Raw genomic sequence first — 15,620 nt, 5'->3', positions numbered from 1 at the left:
GATTCTCTTTCCATCTTTTCTCCCCCTAACAGCCAGTCTCTACCAATTCCTCTTCCAAATTTTTACTTCTGGCTTCTCCTCCCTCAGGGACTTCATACCTCTAACACAACTTGTGTTCTCTTGTCCACCATTTGAAATTTTAAATCCTGTTAGCAAATTTACTGTATATACTGTAGACAATAAGTGAACTCACCATTTCTGTTTACTGCAAGAAAACTCTGGACGTCTTAATAGGAACCAGTGGATTTGGTGGCTTTATATTGTTTGCATTGGGTACTGTTGCTATTGGTCTCCACCTTAAAGCAAGGTACTGGAAATCTTCATGGATACTGTAAGTCTGCAGGGTAGAATCTGTGCTGCCTCAGATCCATACTGCTAGATTGGAAAACACAAATGGAACATTAAAAAACAAGGGAACAAAGCACCCCAAACAAACCAGGATGCTCCAATAACAGAATCCACCGACAGCACAGTAGAAAAAAATGTCAAGAGGAGGATGTTAGAATTTACATACTTAAACTGATCTGTGAAGTAAAGGATAGTACAAGGAATATAATCAAAGAGAAAATACAGGAAGTCAAAGATGACTTAAAAGGGATTGTGAAAAACAAAACAAGCACAACTCCTCAAAATGAAGGAATCCATAAACCAAATTTTAAGTTCAATGGAAAGCATCACCAGCAGGCCAGACAGCTTGGAAGGCAGAACCTCAGGCGATGAGGACAAGGCATACAATCTTGAAAATAAAACTGACCATGTAGAGATGATGATGATGAACCATGAACAGAACTTCCAAAAATCATGGGATAACATGAAAAGACCAAATTTAAAAGTTATTGGGATAGATGAAGGAGCAGAAATACAAACCAAAGGAATGCAGAATCTTTTCAATGACATATGGGAAAATTTCCCAAACCTAAAGAATGAAATGGAAAATCAAATACAAGAGGCTTACTGGACCCCAAATGTACGAAATTAGAGAAGACCCACACCAAGACACATTATAATGAGAATAACTAACACAGAATAAGGATAAAATCTTAAAGACTGTAAGAGAAAAAAAATCAAATTACCTATAGTGGGAAACCCAGTGGGATCTCAAATGACTCCTCAACCCAAACCCTCAACACCAGGAGGTCCTGGAATAACGTATTTCAGGCTCTGAAAGAAAATGGATGCCGACCAAGAATCTTATATCCAGCAAAATTAAGTTTCAGATTTGAAGATTAAATAAAAACCTTCAGTGATAGACAAAGGTTAAAGAATTCACAACTAGAAAGCTTGCACTACAGAACATTCTCAACAAAATATTCCATGAGGATGAAGTGAAAAAAAGAAAAAGTGAAAATCAGTAAAAGAAGGAACTACAAAATGAGGGAATACTCAAAAGGATAAAAAGGCTAAACTAAGTCAAATTAAAAACCAGAAATAAACCAAAATAACTGGGAATACAAATCTTATGTCAATAATAACCCTGAATGTTAATGGCCTAAACTCATCAATCAAGACACAGACAGGCAGATTGGATTAAAAAACAAGACAACAACATTCTTTCTCCAAGCGACTTGCCTCATAGGCAAACACATCCACACCTGAAAGTGAAAGTTTGGGAAAAAGCATATTCACATGGACAGCATAAACAAGCAGGAGTTTCCATCCTCATATCAAATAAAGTGGACTTCAAGCCAAAGTTAATCAGAAGAGACAACGAAGAACATTTCATACTGCTCAAAGGCATTATTCATCAACAAGACTTAACAACTATAAACATTTATGCCCCAAACAATGCAGCATCTATGTACACCAAACAAACCCTCCTCAATTTCAAGAATCAGTGACCATAATGACAGTACTGGGTGACTCTGCATACCTCTCTCACTACTGAACAAATCTTCCAAACAAAAACTAAATAAACTATAGAACTAATGCAATCAATAATTTAGGCATAACAAACACTTATAGAATTATTTCATCCATCAACAAGCAAACACACTTTCTTCTCAGCAGCACACAGATCCTTCTCTAAAACAGAATATATCTTATGTCACAAGGCAACTCTTAGTATAAACAAGGAAACAGATAATACCCTGTGTATTCTATCAGATCATAATGTAATAAAATTAGAAATCAATGATAACATTAAAATAAAAAATACTCTAAGACCTGGAGACTAAAAAATACACTATTGACTGAAGAATGGGCAGCAGAAGAAATCACAGATGAAATGAAAAGTACTCAGAGGTAAATGAGAATACCAATACAACATATCAAAATCTCTAGGACACTGTGAAGGCAATACTAACAGGAAAGTTCACTGCACTGAGCTCATTCATTAAAAGAATAAAAAGTCAACAAATAAATGACCTAACATTACATCTCAAAAAAGCCCTAGGGGGAAAAAAAAAAAAAAAGAAAAAGCCCTAGAAAAAGGGCAAATCAACACCAAAAGCAGAAAACAGGCAATAATTAAAATCAGAGATGAAATCAATGAAATTGAAACAAAAGAAACCCTTCAAAAAATTGACAAAAAGTTGTTTCTTTGAAAAAATAAATTGATAAACCCCTAGAAATGCTAACAAAGACAAAAAAGAAAACTCAAATTACTAAAACACATGATGAAAAATGAAATATCATAACAGACAATATAGACTATAATTAGAAACTATTTTAAAAATTTATACTCCATTGTAATTGAAAATCTTGAAGACATCAACAAATTTCTAGACATATAACCTACCCAAACTGAATCAGGAAGACATACATGATTTAAACAGATCAATTATAAGTAATGAAATCAAAAACACCATCAAAAGACTACCAATCAAGAAAAGCCCAGAACCAGACAGATTTTCAGCTGAGTTCTACAAGACTTTCAAAGAATTAACACCAATACTTTTCAAATTATTCCATGAAATAGAAAAGGAGGAAACCCTTCCAAACTCATTCTATGAGGCTAGTATCACCCCGATACCAAATTCAGACAAAGACACATCAAAGAAAGAAAACTTCAGACCAATATCCCTGATGAAAATAGACATAAAAATTGTCAATAAAATTCTGGCAAAGCATACAAAAATATAGTGCACCTTGATCGAGAGGGTTTTATCTCAGGGATGCAAGTTTGGTTCAACATATGGAAATCAATAAATGTAATACATCAACATCAATAGACTTAAAAACAAGAATCATATGATCATCAGTGGTGTATCTACTGAAAAAAGAAATTAAGAAAACAACCCCATTCACAATAGCCTCAAAAAAAATAAAATACTTAGAAATCAATCTAGCAAGAGAGGTAAAATACTTTACGTTGAAAACTACAGACCACTAAATAAAGAAATTGAAGACCTTAGAAGATAGAAAGACTTCCCATGCTCCTGGATAGGCAGAATTAATATTGTCAAAATGGCCATACTTGCCTGGGGATAATACAGCTCAGTTGGTAGAGTGCTTGCCTCACATGCATAAGACCATGGGTTCAATCCCCAGCAACACACACACACACACAAAATGGCCATACTACCAAAAGTATAAAACAAATTTAATGCAATTCCTATTAAAATCCCAATGACATTCTTCATACAGAACAAGCAATCATGAAATTCATTTGGAAAAAGAGAGACCCAGAATAGCTAAGGCAATCCTTAGCAATAAGAGTGAAGCAGGACACATCACAATACTAGACCTTAAATTATACTGCAGAGCTATAGTAACAAAAATTGGGATGGTATTGGCACCAAAACAGACACCTAGACCAAAGGTACAGAATAGGAGAGACAAAGAGACAAACCCACATAAATACAGTTATCTCACAATAGACAAAGGCACCAAAAAAACATTCTCTAGAGAAAGATAAGCTCTTCAACAAATGGTTCTGGGTACATTGGAAATCCACATGTAACAAAATGAAATTAAACCTCTCTCTCTCACCCTACACAAAACTCATCTCAAAGTGGTTTAAAGACCTAAATTAGGCACTAGAACAGAGACCTTGCACCTAATAGAAGAAAAAACAGGCCCAAATCTTCACCATGTTGACCTAGGATCTGACTTCCTTTGGATTCTTAAAGCACAAAAGTAAAATCAAGAATCAATAAATGTGATGGATTCAAAGTAAAAAGCTTCTTCTAAGCGAAGGAAACAATAACATGAAGAGAGCCTATGGGGTGGGAGAAAATTTCTTTATCGCATGCACTTCAGATAGAGCACTGATCTCCAGGATACATAAGGAACTCAAAAAAATTAAGAGTTAAAACACAAATAACCCAAGCAATAAATGGGCTAAGGAACAGACACCTCACAGAAGAAGAAATACAATCAATCAATACTTGGAAAAAAAATCTTTATCATTAGAGAAATGCAAATCAAAACTATTCTAAGATTTCATCTCACCCTAATCAGAATGGCAATCATCAAGAATATAAATGACAATACATTCGAGTATGTAGGGAAAAGGGTACACTCATACATCGCTGGTGGGAATGTAAATTGGTGCAACCATTATGGAAAATGGTATGGAGATTCCTCAGAACACTTGGAATGGAACCACCATTTGACCCACCTACCCAACTCCTCAATTTGTACCCAAAGGACTTAAAATCAGCATACTACAGTGACACAGCCATATTAATGTTTATTAGCAACTCAATCACAATAGCTAAACTATGGAACCAACCTAGGTGCCCTTCAATAGATGTATGGATAAAGAAAATTTGGTATATATACACAATGGAATATTAATCTTAAAGAATGAAATTATGGCATTTGCCAGTAAATGGATGGAGCTGGAGAATATCATGCTAAGAAAAATAAGCCAATCCCAAAAAATCAAAGGCCAAATGTTTTCTCTGATACGCACAGCTAATTCACAATAAGGGGGCAGGGGTGCCTAGGGAAGAATAGAATTACTAGAGATTAGGTAGAAGAGAGCAAAGGGAGGGGAGGGGATAGGATTATAGGGGGAGAAAGGACAGCAGAATGAATCAGACATTATTACCCTATGTACATATATAACTATATGACCAGTGGGATTCTACATCATGTACAACCAAAAAAAAGAAATATACTCCATCAATGTATCAAGGTGCAGCCTACTGTCATGTATAACTAATTAGAACAAATTTTTTAAAATTATTAGTGTGTGTGTGTGTGTGTGTGTGTATAAACAGAGCAGGGTTTATTTAAGCTAGAGAGGGCCTAACAGCAGAAAAACCCATTTGGTGAGCCAGCTCAGTTTATACAAGGCTCTGAGTGGACCACGTAGTAAAACAGGCATTGCAAAAGGATCAAGACTACATCCCAGGTTCACCCCCACCTCCCTCCCTGGGCCCGCCATGCAGGTTCGCCCTCACCTTGCAGGTTCACCCCCACCTTGTAGTTTTTCAACTCTGGGTCAAACCAGTTAGCTGCAGGAGTTCCCAAAGGAGAGCTTCAAGGCCTTTCACATGTGAAACAGGCCTTGCCAGTGCTCACTGAAGGCCTGTGGGCTCGCCTCCAGGTGTGGCTCCTGGGTTTGAGTAAGACTGACCATTGATGTTCTTATTCACCATTTTCTCCCATCTGGAAATTAACTTTTTACATAACCAGTGTGTGCATGTAGGGACTCACGTATTGTAGGTAAGCTGAAAACTGTTCAATCTATTGAAATGAAGATGCAGGTCAACTTCAGAGGTGAAACCAGGGCTGTCGCAGTAGGTCCCCTGCTTGGGAGAAGGTCCTGTGCTTTGAGTTTAATTACCTGAGGCTCCTGTCTTAAGACTCAGGAATATAAAAAAAAAATTGAAAATAAACAGACCTTGGATGAAGTTAAACTTGGATCTGTGTCTTGTAAATGAAGTCTGAGGGGAAGAATGTAGACAATGTGTGAGGATGTCTGGAGTCTGGGAACCTGCAGTTTGACTTCCCCCACCTCACTGGATGGGTCTTCACATTTATTTTTAGTTTGGTTTTTGTTTTTCTGACTGGAGACTGAATTCAGGAGTGCTTTACCACTGAGCTAGTTCTCCATTGCTTTCTCTTATTTAAGACATGGTTTCAGTAAATTGCAGAGGCTGGCCTCAAACTTGTGATCCTCTTGCCTCAGCCTCCTGTGCCACCATGTCCTGGCTACACTGATTTGTTCTTTAACCAAAATTACCAACTAGGATTTCATTTCAACCATTAATAAATATTTTAGCACCAATATGTGCCAAACATTGTGGATACAATTGTGAAAACCATAATCCCTGCCTTCTATCACACAGGGGTGTAAAAAACACCCTATTTTATACCATTTCAAAGTTTTCCACACAGGTTTTAGAAGAAAAAAGAACATGAATTGAGGCATCCCAAGTCTTAGCATACTGTAAACATCTTCAACTAAATCCACAGCAAGCAACATCAATAATGCACTAATTTTTGGAACAGTTCTAACACACCATTAGGAACAACACACTATGATCCAATTGCCAACGACACAGTCCTGGAATTCCAAATTGACTTAGAATTAAGAAAAACAAGGCCTAAACAGTCTATGATGAGAACTATGTGCTTATGAAACCGTACTCATGAAACTTAGCAGAGAAGAGACAGGGAGAAGGGAAGCTGCTCCTCTGAGATTTACCCAAGAAGTCATGGGAAGGCAGCCTACAGGAAAGGCAGAAGCTGAATTCCCCGCAGAATCCGTGCCCACTTGGGCGACCAGGAAATCATATTGTCAAGGCCAACCCTGATAAATCACTTGAGCTATCGTAAGACTCCTATGACTGAGGACTGAAAAAAGGCCAACAGAAAAGACTCGATTGGTCAGGGGAGTCTAGACCTATTTTAGCTGCTCCTCTACCCCCAGTACAGTCGAAACCCCAAAAGGGCCGGCCTCGGGCGCACGCCTGTAATCCCAGAGGCACGGGAGGCTGAGGCAGGGGGATCACGAGTTCAAAGCCAGCCTCGGGAACAGGGAGGTGCTAAGCAACTCAGTGAGACCCTGTCTCTAAATAAAATGCAAAATACGGCTGGAAATGTGGCTCAGTGGTTAAGTGCCTGAGTTCAATCCCCGGTATCAGAAAAAAAAAAAAAAAAAAAAAAAAAAAAAAAAAAAACTCAAACACAAGAAACCCTCAAAAGTCAACTCTGAAATGCAGCAAGAACACACCACAGTGGCGGGGGTCTTGGTCCCTCCACCTGACAGAAGACCCTCCTGGGGTTTCAACCAACAGAAAGCAGTCAGGCAGGCCCATGACTGACTCCCGGATTGAACCGAATGTTGACTACAAAAGGTGACCCTCCTGTGATCAGCATGAGCTGAGGGAGCCAATCTGGAGCTTTGGGGACACGTGGCCTGAGACTTCCTCCCCACCCAGAGACACGGAGGCAGCCAGGCAGCACGTGCAAGAGGCCAAGTGGCCAATCAGAGGCCATTCCGGGATTCTACGCATTCACGATGGATTCCGCCTGACTGCCCGCCCAGAGCAGACAGTCGCGGGGGCCCTGGCCACCATCCCCAGCTCCTTGACAATAAGCTTCACCGGTCACCGGACGTCTGAGAAGAAAGGACAAGCATTTAGACTCAAGAGCTCCCAGGGAAGAAAAACCCGCTTCAACAGCACAGTCATACCTGAGATGCTGACCTTCCTGCCCTTGTCATTCCGTCCCTCTCGCTCTGGGCTTCTGGCCGGCACCAAAGACCCGATTTAGGACGTCGCGCTGCCCAGCACCGCAGAGCAGCACACCAAGCAGACCTGCAGAGAGAGACAACGGCCAGTGCAGGCCTAGGTGCCCTATTTGTAGGCTCTGTATTCAAATGAGGGCTCCAGGAATACTCGTTCTGATTGGACAAGAGAAAGCGTATAGGTCAAGTCTGATTGGATAATTTTCTAGTAGCCACTAACCAATCAGAAAATGAAAGATAAGGCAAATATCTTCCATAAACCTCCACCCACAGCACATGTCTCCCTACAGAGTTAATTCTGACGGATTTTTCAATTTTTTTTTCCCTAAAACCTTACTCAACACGATGCATATAAATACACACTTGCAAAAAAATAGCCAAGTGTAAGATACTGCTTAAGTCTCAAATAGTTTTGCTAGTCACTTTGCTTTATTATGGTTTCTTTTCTCCTGTCAATACTGCTCTTTTTCATTCTGTCCCCTCCCCCTCCTCCTCTTTTCTTTCTTTGAAACAATGTTTATAACACGTGTTTCATGAACCACCCACGCATACAACATAACATGGGGATGCTGGACCGGATCAATCAGAAAACACCCCCTCCTCCCGTCCATGGGCTCTGTAGTTAAAGAAAACACCCCTCCCCCAGGACACTTTGGTTAAAATAACAGATGCGCTGCAAATACCTAAAAACGGTTTTATTCAAGGTCTGAAACCAAAGATAAATATTCACTGCTAGTCACGCTGGAGCTCTGGGTTAAATATTAGACTTAAAATATGAAGGTATTTCTTACAAAGGCTTTGGAAGTTGTAGGACCTTAGAGTTTCTGTTAAGCATTAAAAAATCTGGGAGGTTTGTATATTTTTTATTTGTATTTTATTAGGTGTAAGTATAGTATTTTCATCATTTTTTCTCCTCTTCTATTAGATAGAGGTACTACAACTCCTATGAACTTAACCATGTGCTAGCTTATATTTACTTTGAAGTCCCCCCCAGAATAATTGGAGTTCACGGTTGAAAATAAACAGCAAAATAATAGAAATTGCAGAATTTACCTAATTATCTCTGCCTCATTAATATTTCATACTTCCTGAACTTCTAAACAAATGATTTCAGTTTTATGAACGCTTCCCGCTTCCCACGCTGCACGTGGGCCGAGTTGCGTGATGAACGGAGCGAACCCCTGGCGAGTTCTGCCGGTGAATTCCGGGATCCAGTCCCGGGCGTGGGCGGAACGATGACTTGTGAATGAGGACCTGCACCTTGAGAGCTGGGGAAGGACCGTGCCTGAGAACTAGAGCTGGAGATAGGACAGCACCCGCCAGCGTGGACAGCAGTGCCATCAGTGCGCTATGTCAGTGTCATCCTGAGTCGTGTTTATTTAGGGACAGTCATAACCCAGGATGGCACCACTGCACTCTCCCAGCAGCCTGGAGGTCAAAGCGGCCCTTCATAAATTACTCTCATGACAAAGTCACTCTCTTGGCCTGGGGATACCAGCCAGGTGATTCCTGTCCATGAATGTAACTTCTGTTTTCTTTTGAGCACTGACCACCGTAAACCTTTCCCTGTGGCCTCTGTGTCCTTGCCTCCTCCTCTGCCTTTAATAGCCGTCAAAACAGACACACAATAGATCTGGTCTTCAGAGTTCATGACACGGGTTCCTGACAGTGAGACATAATCTCACTAACTTTTTGCCATGCTTATTTCCAAAGCCTTTATTTGCAGATAAGTACTGGACATAATTTCCCATGTATTTCCAGGAAAATAACTTTCTCATCTGGACAGCAGTACCGTGCCAGGTCCTTAGCCTCCCCTCTGGCAGACCTGACCCTCTCCAAGGTCACTCAGGCCAGCACTCTCCCACCCGCCACTTCAGTGAGCTGTTTCCTCTGTTTGTAATACAGGAGGATTCTTTTGTCCCTTGCTGCATCCATCCCATCACGGAATTCCCTGACATCCTGAGTGATCTTTAATTTGCTTCCTTTAAAGTTCTTTGGGTTTGGAAAGATGCACAGTGTCATAAAGAACAGTTCACTGCCCTCAAAGTCCCCTGGGCTTCCTCTATTCAACTTTCTTTCTTCCCTAAACTCCCAGCAGCCACCTTTGTGGCACTTGTATGGATTTGCCTCTTTATTTAGAACATGCTCTTAGATTCTCTCATGTTTCTGCGGCTTGATGGTTCATTTCTCTTTGTCACTAGCCAGTGTTCCACTTATGGATGTCCCAGAGTTTATCTCTTCATCTTTTAAAAATACCTTGATTAATTTTACTACTCGTTTACCATAAATAAGGCTGCTATCAACATTACCAACAAATTTTTATGTGGACCTATACATGTTCACATCAGTTTGGCAAAACCTGAGAAGTGGGATGGTTGGATCATACATTAATACTTTGTTTTAAGAAACTTCCCAACTAACTTTCAAAGTGGCCGTACCATTTTGCATTTAGGCATTCCATGGGGTGTGACACCATCCCCTCACGTCCATTTCTAATCCCTGTGGCATGTGATGTTGAGCTGCCTTCATATGCTTTTGCCTCTGCACATCTGCTATGATGAAAGGCCTGTTCATATACTTTGCCTATTTTATTTCTTTTTTTTTCTCATAGTTATCTTTTAGGAATTCTTTGTACATTGTGGGTATAAGTCCTTCTCAGATATGTGATGGCCCCTCACATTCTCCCTTTTTGACAGTGTCCATTACTCTGTTATTTTTAACAGAGTCCAACTATGATTTTTTTCTGTCAGGGATGCTTTGAGCATTGCATCTAAAGCTTATTTCCAAACTCAAAGTCATTCTTGTTTTTCTACAGAAATTATATGACTTTTCTGCTCTGCTTTCAGGAATAAGATTCATCTTGAAATTAAATTGGTATAGGTGTAAAAAAAAAAAAAAACTGTGGATGTCCAGCTGTTCCAGCAGTGGATATTTGTGCATCTTCAGCTGTGTTCTGAGACTTAACTAAACTCCTTGAACACAGGTTGCCCATTTCAAGTCGTCCTTTCATACTTTGTTAGATGGGACTGGAGGAGCAGTAAGTCTGGAGATAGGTTTTCCCATTTTAAAGAAGGGCCCTTCTTCACATTCTTCCTTTTAATGCCCCATTAATTATGAGGGGTGTCGGGGTTTCGGCCGGACCCCTGGCCCTAGGTGTGGCAAGGCTAAGATGGCGCCTGGCAGTGAGCCAGAGCAGTTAACTTTTGCACAAACAACTGACATTATTTTGAGGAAGTTCCAGGGATTGGCTGAGCTCCCTGATGGACAGTGCAGGTCCACTATATGCCTGCCTTTGCTGCCTATATCTGTGCATGCTCTCCCCTCATGCTAAAAGGCTGATTGGTTACAAGTACTGTATATATTGGAGTGTAAGTTCCTCAAAAAGGGAGAACAAAGAAAGAACTATGAGGAAGTAGACGCGCGCAATAAAGAGCTGAAAAGAACCAGGTGTCGTGTCTCTCTGCGGGCAGGGAGTGCGATAGAGGGGTATCATTGTGGCTAAAGGAGAGAAGATTGTCCCAGCTGTTCTTGAGGACTGCTCTCTCTGATTCTTGTGGGGGGTTTTTCTCCAACCCCAGGGAGTTTCCCCCATGCATGTGCTGAGCTGTCCTCAGGTGAAATACTCAAGGTTCCCTGCAGATCTGGAGTTCTTTCTCTTTGCATCTCTTCCCTGTCTAGTGCTCTGCAAGTTGCAGGTGTCTTGTCCTTTCCAGCCTGAAAACTGTGTCCTCTGTCCAGGGCCTCATTCCATTGGGTGGCAGCCATTCTCCAGGCATGAACCGTGATGATCATGGGTCTCACCTGGTTTGTTTCCTATCTCTGGGGGGGACTTTGGTTACTGAGAACAGGAAGATAAAAATAATAAAAAGAGTATGGAAAGAATACCTCATATTAGAAAAACAAATAAGCAAACAATAACTAAGAACCATTCAAACATCAGAAGTAAAATAAAATGACAGGAAGTAATACAAATCTTTCTATAATAACTCTAAATGTAAATGGCCCTAATTCACCAATTAAAAGACATAGAATGGAAAAGTGAATTACGAAGCAAATCCAATTATATGTGTCTTCAAGAAACACATCTTATAGGCAAAGACATTAACAGACTGAAGTGAAAGAATGGAAAATGGTATTCCTTGCTAATAGAATCTGAAAATAATCAGGAGTAGCTGCTTCTCTCATATCAACAAAGCAACTTCAAGCCAAAATTAGAAGAGGTCATTACACATGGGGGAAGGGAGCAATTCAAGAAGAAAATATAATGATTGTTACTATGTTCTGAATGTCAGGACACCCAATTACAAAGCAAACATTACTTGATAAAAAGGGACTGATTGACCCCAATAAAAGAATACTGGATGACTTCAATATACCACTCTCAGAGACAGATCATACAGACAAAAAGCCAAGAAAAACGTCAGATTCAAACTGCACTAAGATCAATTGGACTTAATAGATAATTACAGAATATTTTATCTAGCAACAGCTGTATACACTTTCTTTTCAGCCATGGAACATTCTATAAAATTGATAATATATTATTAGGCCATTAAGCAAGTCTTAGCAAATACAAAGAAAAAAAAAAAAGAAAGAAATTTATTTTTTCTTCTTTTCAGACCATAATGGAATTAGGTGATAAATCAACAAGAAAAATGACAGAAACTATACAAATTCATGGCAAGTGAGCAATACCCTTTCACATGATGCATGGGTCACTGAAGAAATTAAGGGAGAAATTTAAAAATTCTTATAATCAAATGAAGATAGAAATACAACACATTGGAATCTCTTGGACTTTGACAGTCCTAAGAGCTAAGTCTTTTTATAGTACATTAAAAAAAATCTCAAATAAACAACCTAATGATGCATTTTAGGAAAACAAGGCCAAAACATTCATAAAAATAAGAGGAAATAAAAAATATTAGTACTGAAATTTTAAAAATAGAAACTAAAAGAATACAAACAATCAATGAAACCAAGAGTTGATTATTTGAAAAAACAAAGAAGATTGACAAACCCCTAGCCAAAGTAATCTAAAGAGAGAGAAGAGACCCAGGCTCATAAAATTAGAGATGAAAATGGGGATATTACAAGGGTCACAACTGAAAGCCATAAAATTATTAGAGACTATTTGAAACTTTATATTCCAACAAATTGAAAATTCAGAAGAAATAGACAATTATCTAGACATACACCATCTACCAAAATTGAACCAAGAGGATATAGAAAACCTAAACAGACCAATAACAAGCCATGACATTAAAGCAGTAATAAGAAGTTCCCAACTAAGAAAAAAGGCCCAGGAACAGACAGGTTCACAGTGAAATTCTAACAGCTCTAAAAAATAATTAATACAGGGGGCCATGCCTGCACCAGGCCAGGCAAGACAGTGGCCATGGAGGCCAAAATGGTGCCTATGACCCTGGAGTGGCTGCCCACCCATCCCCTGCTCCTCATCTTATCCTTCTTGGACTACGGGACCTAATCAATTGTTGCTATGTCTGTCGAAGGCTTAGCCAGCTATCAAGTCATGATCCACTGAGGAGAAGTCACTGCAAAAATTACTGGCTTATCAGCAGAGAAAACATGAAGAATCAGTGTGGGAACTCTCTTCATAGATACTTAACTCTGATGTAGGCAGATACATTGATCAGTATGCTGCTATTAAAAAGGCCTGGAATGATCTCAAGAAACACTTGGAGCCCAGGTGTCCTCTGATGGTCTTCTCTCTGAGGGTGCTCGCCAGGAAGGCCTAGATGTGTGGAAGTGCAGACTGGTTGCCAGCTTCCTGATGACTATGGATGCTCATACCATGTCCGCGATGGGCAGAATTTCATGGCTCCTGGGTTTTCGGGAAGTATAGCTCTGTCTAATCACGGTTGTTCTTAAGATTTGTTAGACGTCAATTTGGTGGCCAGAGGATTCCAGCAGAGACAGGGACTGAAATACGGCCTCCCTTTACCCTGTTGCATACACCACTGGTTTGAGTCAGTACATGGCAGTGGAAGCTGCAGAGGGCAGAAACCAAAATGAAGTTTTCTACCAACACCCCAGTCCACATGGTTCGGAATTCAGCTGCTACTGACATGCTTATCATAGGTGCTGCTTTTACTGACTGGTTTACCTCTTTACAGCATCAGTTTCCACGTCACTTCTGCCAGAACTCAGCTCCGTACACTCACCCCACTATTTCTTCACATACCGAATCAGGATGGAAACGTCAAAGGATGCACTTCCTGAGAAAGCCTGTCAATTGGACACTTGCCACTGGAAAATAACAAATGCGAAGGGTGACGTAGAAGTTCAAGGACCTGGAGTAGTTGGTGAATTTCCTATCATCAGCTCAGGGCAGGCATAAGAGTACACCAGCTGTACCACATCCTCCACAACATCAGGATGTAGGGAAGGACGTTATACCTTCCATTTTCTTTACTCTAAAGGTAAGATCTTTTAATGTTGCCATTCCCCGATACCATGTGGCATGTCTGACATTCAGGGTGTCTATAGCTCCATTGGAAATGGATCCAGATGAATATGAAGAGATGGAAGAGGAAGAAGAGGAGGAGGAAGAGGACGATGATTCAGTTGACATGGAATCAGATGAAGATGAAGAGGAGGATCGAGAGGATCGAGGAGGAGAGTCTTTGACTTTCCCATTCGAGGGGCCGCAGCTCCTGCCTTCTTTAGCCCGCCTTCTGCTGGTGGAAGCAGTCCATGACTCTACTGTGTTAAATAGATTTCTCAATAATACAAAGTAACTAAATTGTGCTTGACATATAGCAGGAAACCAGCACGAAATATCGTCCCAGGCCCTGGGCGACACTACACTAGGAATTGGATTGTTCGGTTTGCAGGTTTTTGTTTTTGGTGGCGCTGGGGATTGAACCCAGGGCCTTGTGCATGCAAGGCAAGCACTCTACCAACTGAGCTATATCCCCAGCCCCTGCTTTGTGGTTTTGAAGTAGAAAAGCAACTGGGAATTTTCTTTTCCTTTCCAGGAGTCAGTGAGGGAACAGGCAGTCCCTGTTTCTAGCTAAGGAACAGAGAGTTCTCTGTTTTAAAATAGTTTCTACTTACAAAAATATAGAAATGGAGAGGGAATTGTTTTGAAAAAAGGATTTAAAATGTAGCAGAAATACCTACTCAAGGATAGAGAGAAACTATGTGGCTAATGATTCTGTGAAAAGACTTCTTACAGTTGTGAAATATTTAGAAATGAAAAAATTTGTAATTAGACTAATCTATTTAGTGATTCCTAATATTTTGTACTTATGGGGAACTAATTGACTGAATAACTTGAAGGCTAATGGTTTTTCCTTTCTTAGACAATCTATCATTGAATTTAAAGTCTTTATCACTAAGACCTTGGATTTAAAGCTTTCGTAATTATAACCTTGAATTTCATTTAAAGTCTTCAACATGATGACTTTGAATTTAAGTTACGGTCCTCACACTATGACCTTTATCTTATTATTTATAGAGGTATCACTTGGAAATGTAGTGTGTGAAAGTATGTAGCGTGTTATTACCAAAAGTTTTTCCTCACAATGTCTCACATTATCTAAATTTGTAAATACTGCTTCTGTCCAGTTTCTCCTTTATACACTTGACCATCTAACTTTGTGGCAACTGACATGAATTTTATATAAGGATTAAGGCTGTTTTCCTGAAACATGGATTTTTTTGTGATTATATAATTGAGAATTTGCAGTGAAATCCTTAAGTGTCAAAAAGTCATCTTTTAAAAACAAAGTTTGGTTGTAATCCTGAAAAAAAAAAAAGAAGAAGAAGAAAAACTAATACAAATACTCTTCAAATTATTCTACAAAAGTGAAAGGGGTGGACCACTTCAGACTCATTCTACAAAGGCTGTGTTACTCCACCACCAATACCAGATACAGGTGCCTCAAGAAAAGAAAGCTACAGACCAATGTCACTAATAAACATGGATGAAAAACTCCTCAACAAAATA

At 39.8% G+C, this 15,620-nt stretch overlaps 1 pseudogene; it reads left to right on the top strand.

Annotated features, from left to right (window-relative positions):
* Nucleotides 1-13,043: 13,043 nt before the first annotated feature.
* On the top strand, nucleotides 13,044-14,366 carry LOC124965754 (F-box only protein 3-like; annotated as a pseudogene).
* Nucleotides 14,367-15,620: the final 1,254 nt, after the last annotated feature.

Source organism: Sciurus carolinensis, chromosome 15, assembly GCF_902686445.1.
Source record: "Sciurus carolinensis chromosome 15, mSciCar1.2, whole genome shotgun sequence".
Lineage (NCBI taxonomy): Eukaryota > Metazoa > Chordata > Mammalia > Rodentia > Sciuridae > Sciurus > Sciurus carolinensis.
The sequence above is the reverse complement of the archived record's forward strand: the minus strand, read 5'-3'. Positions and strand labels throughout refer to the sequence as shown.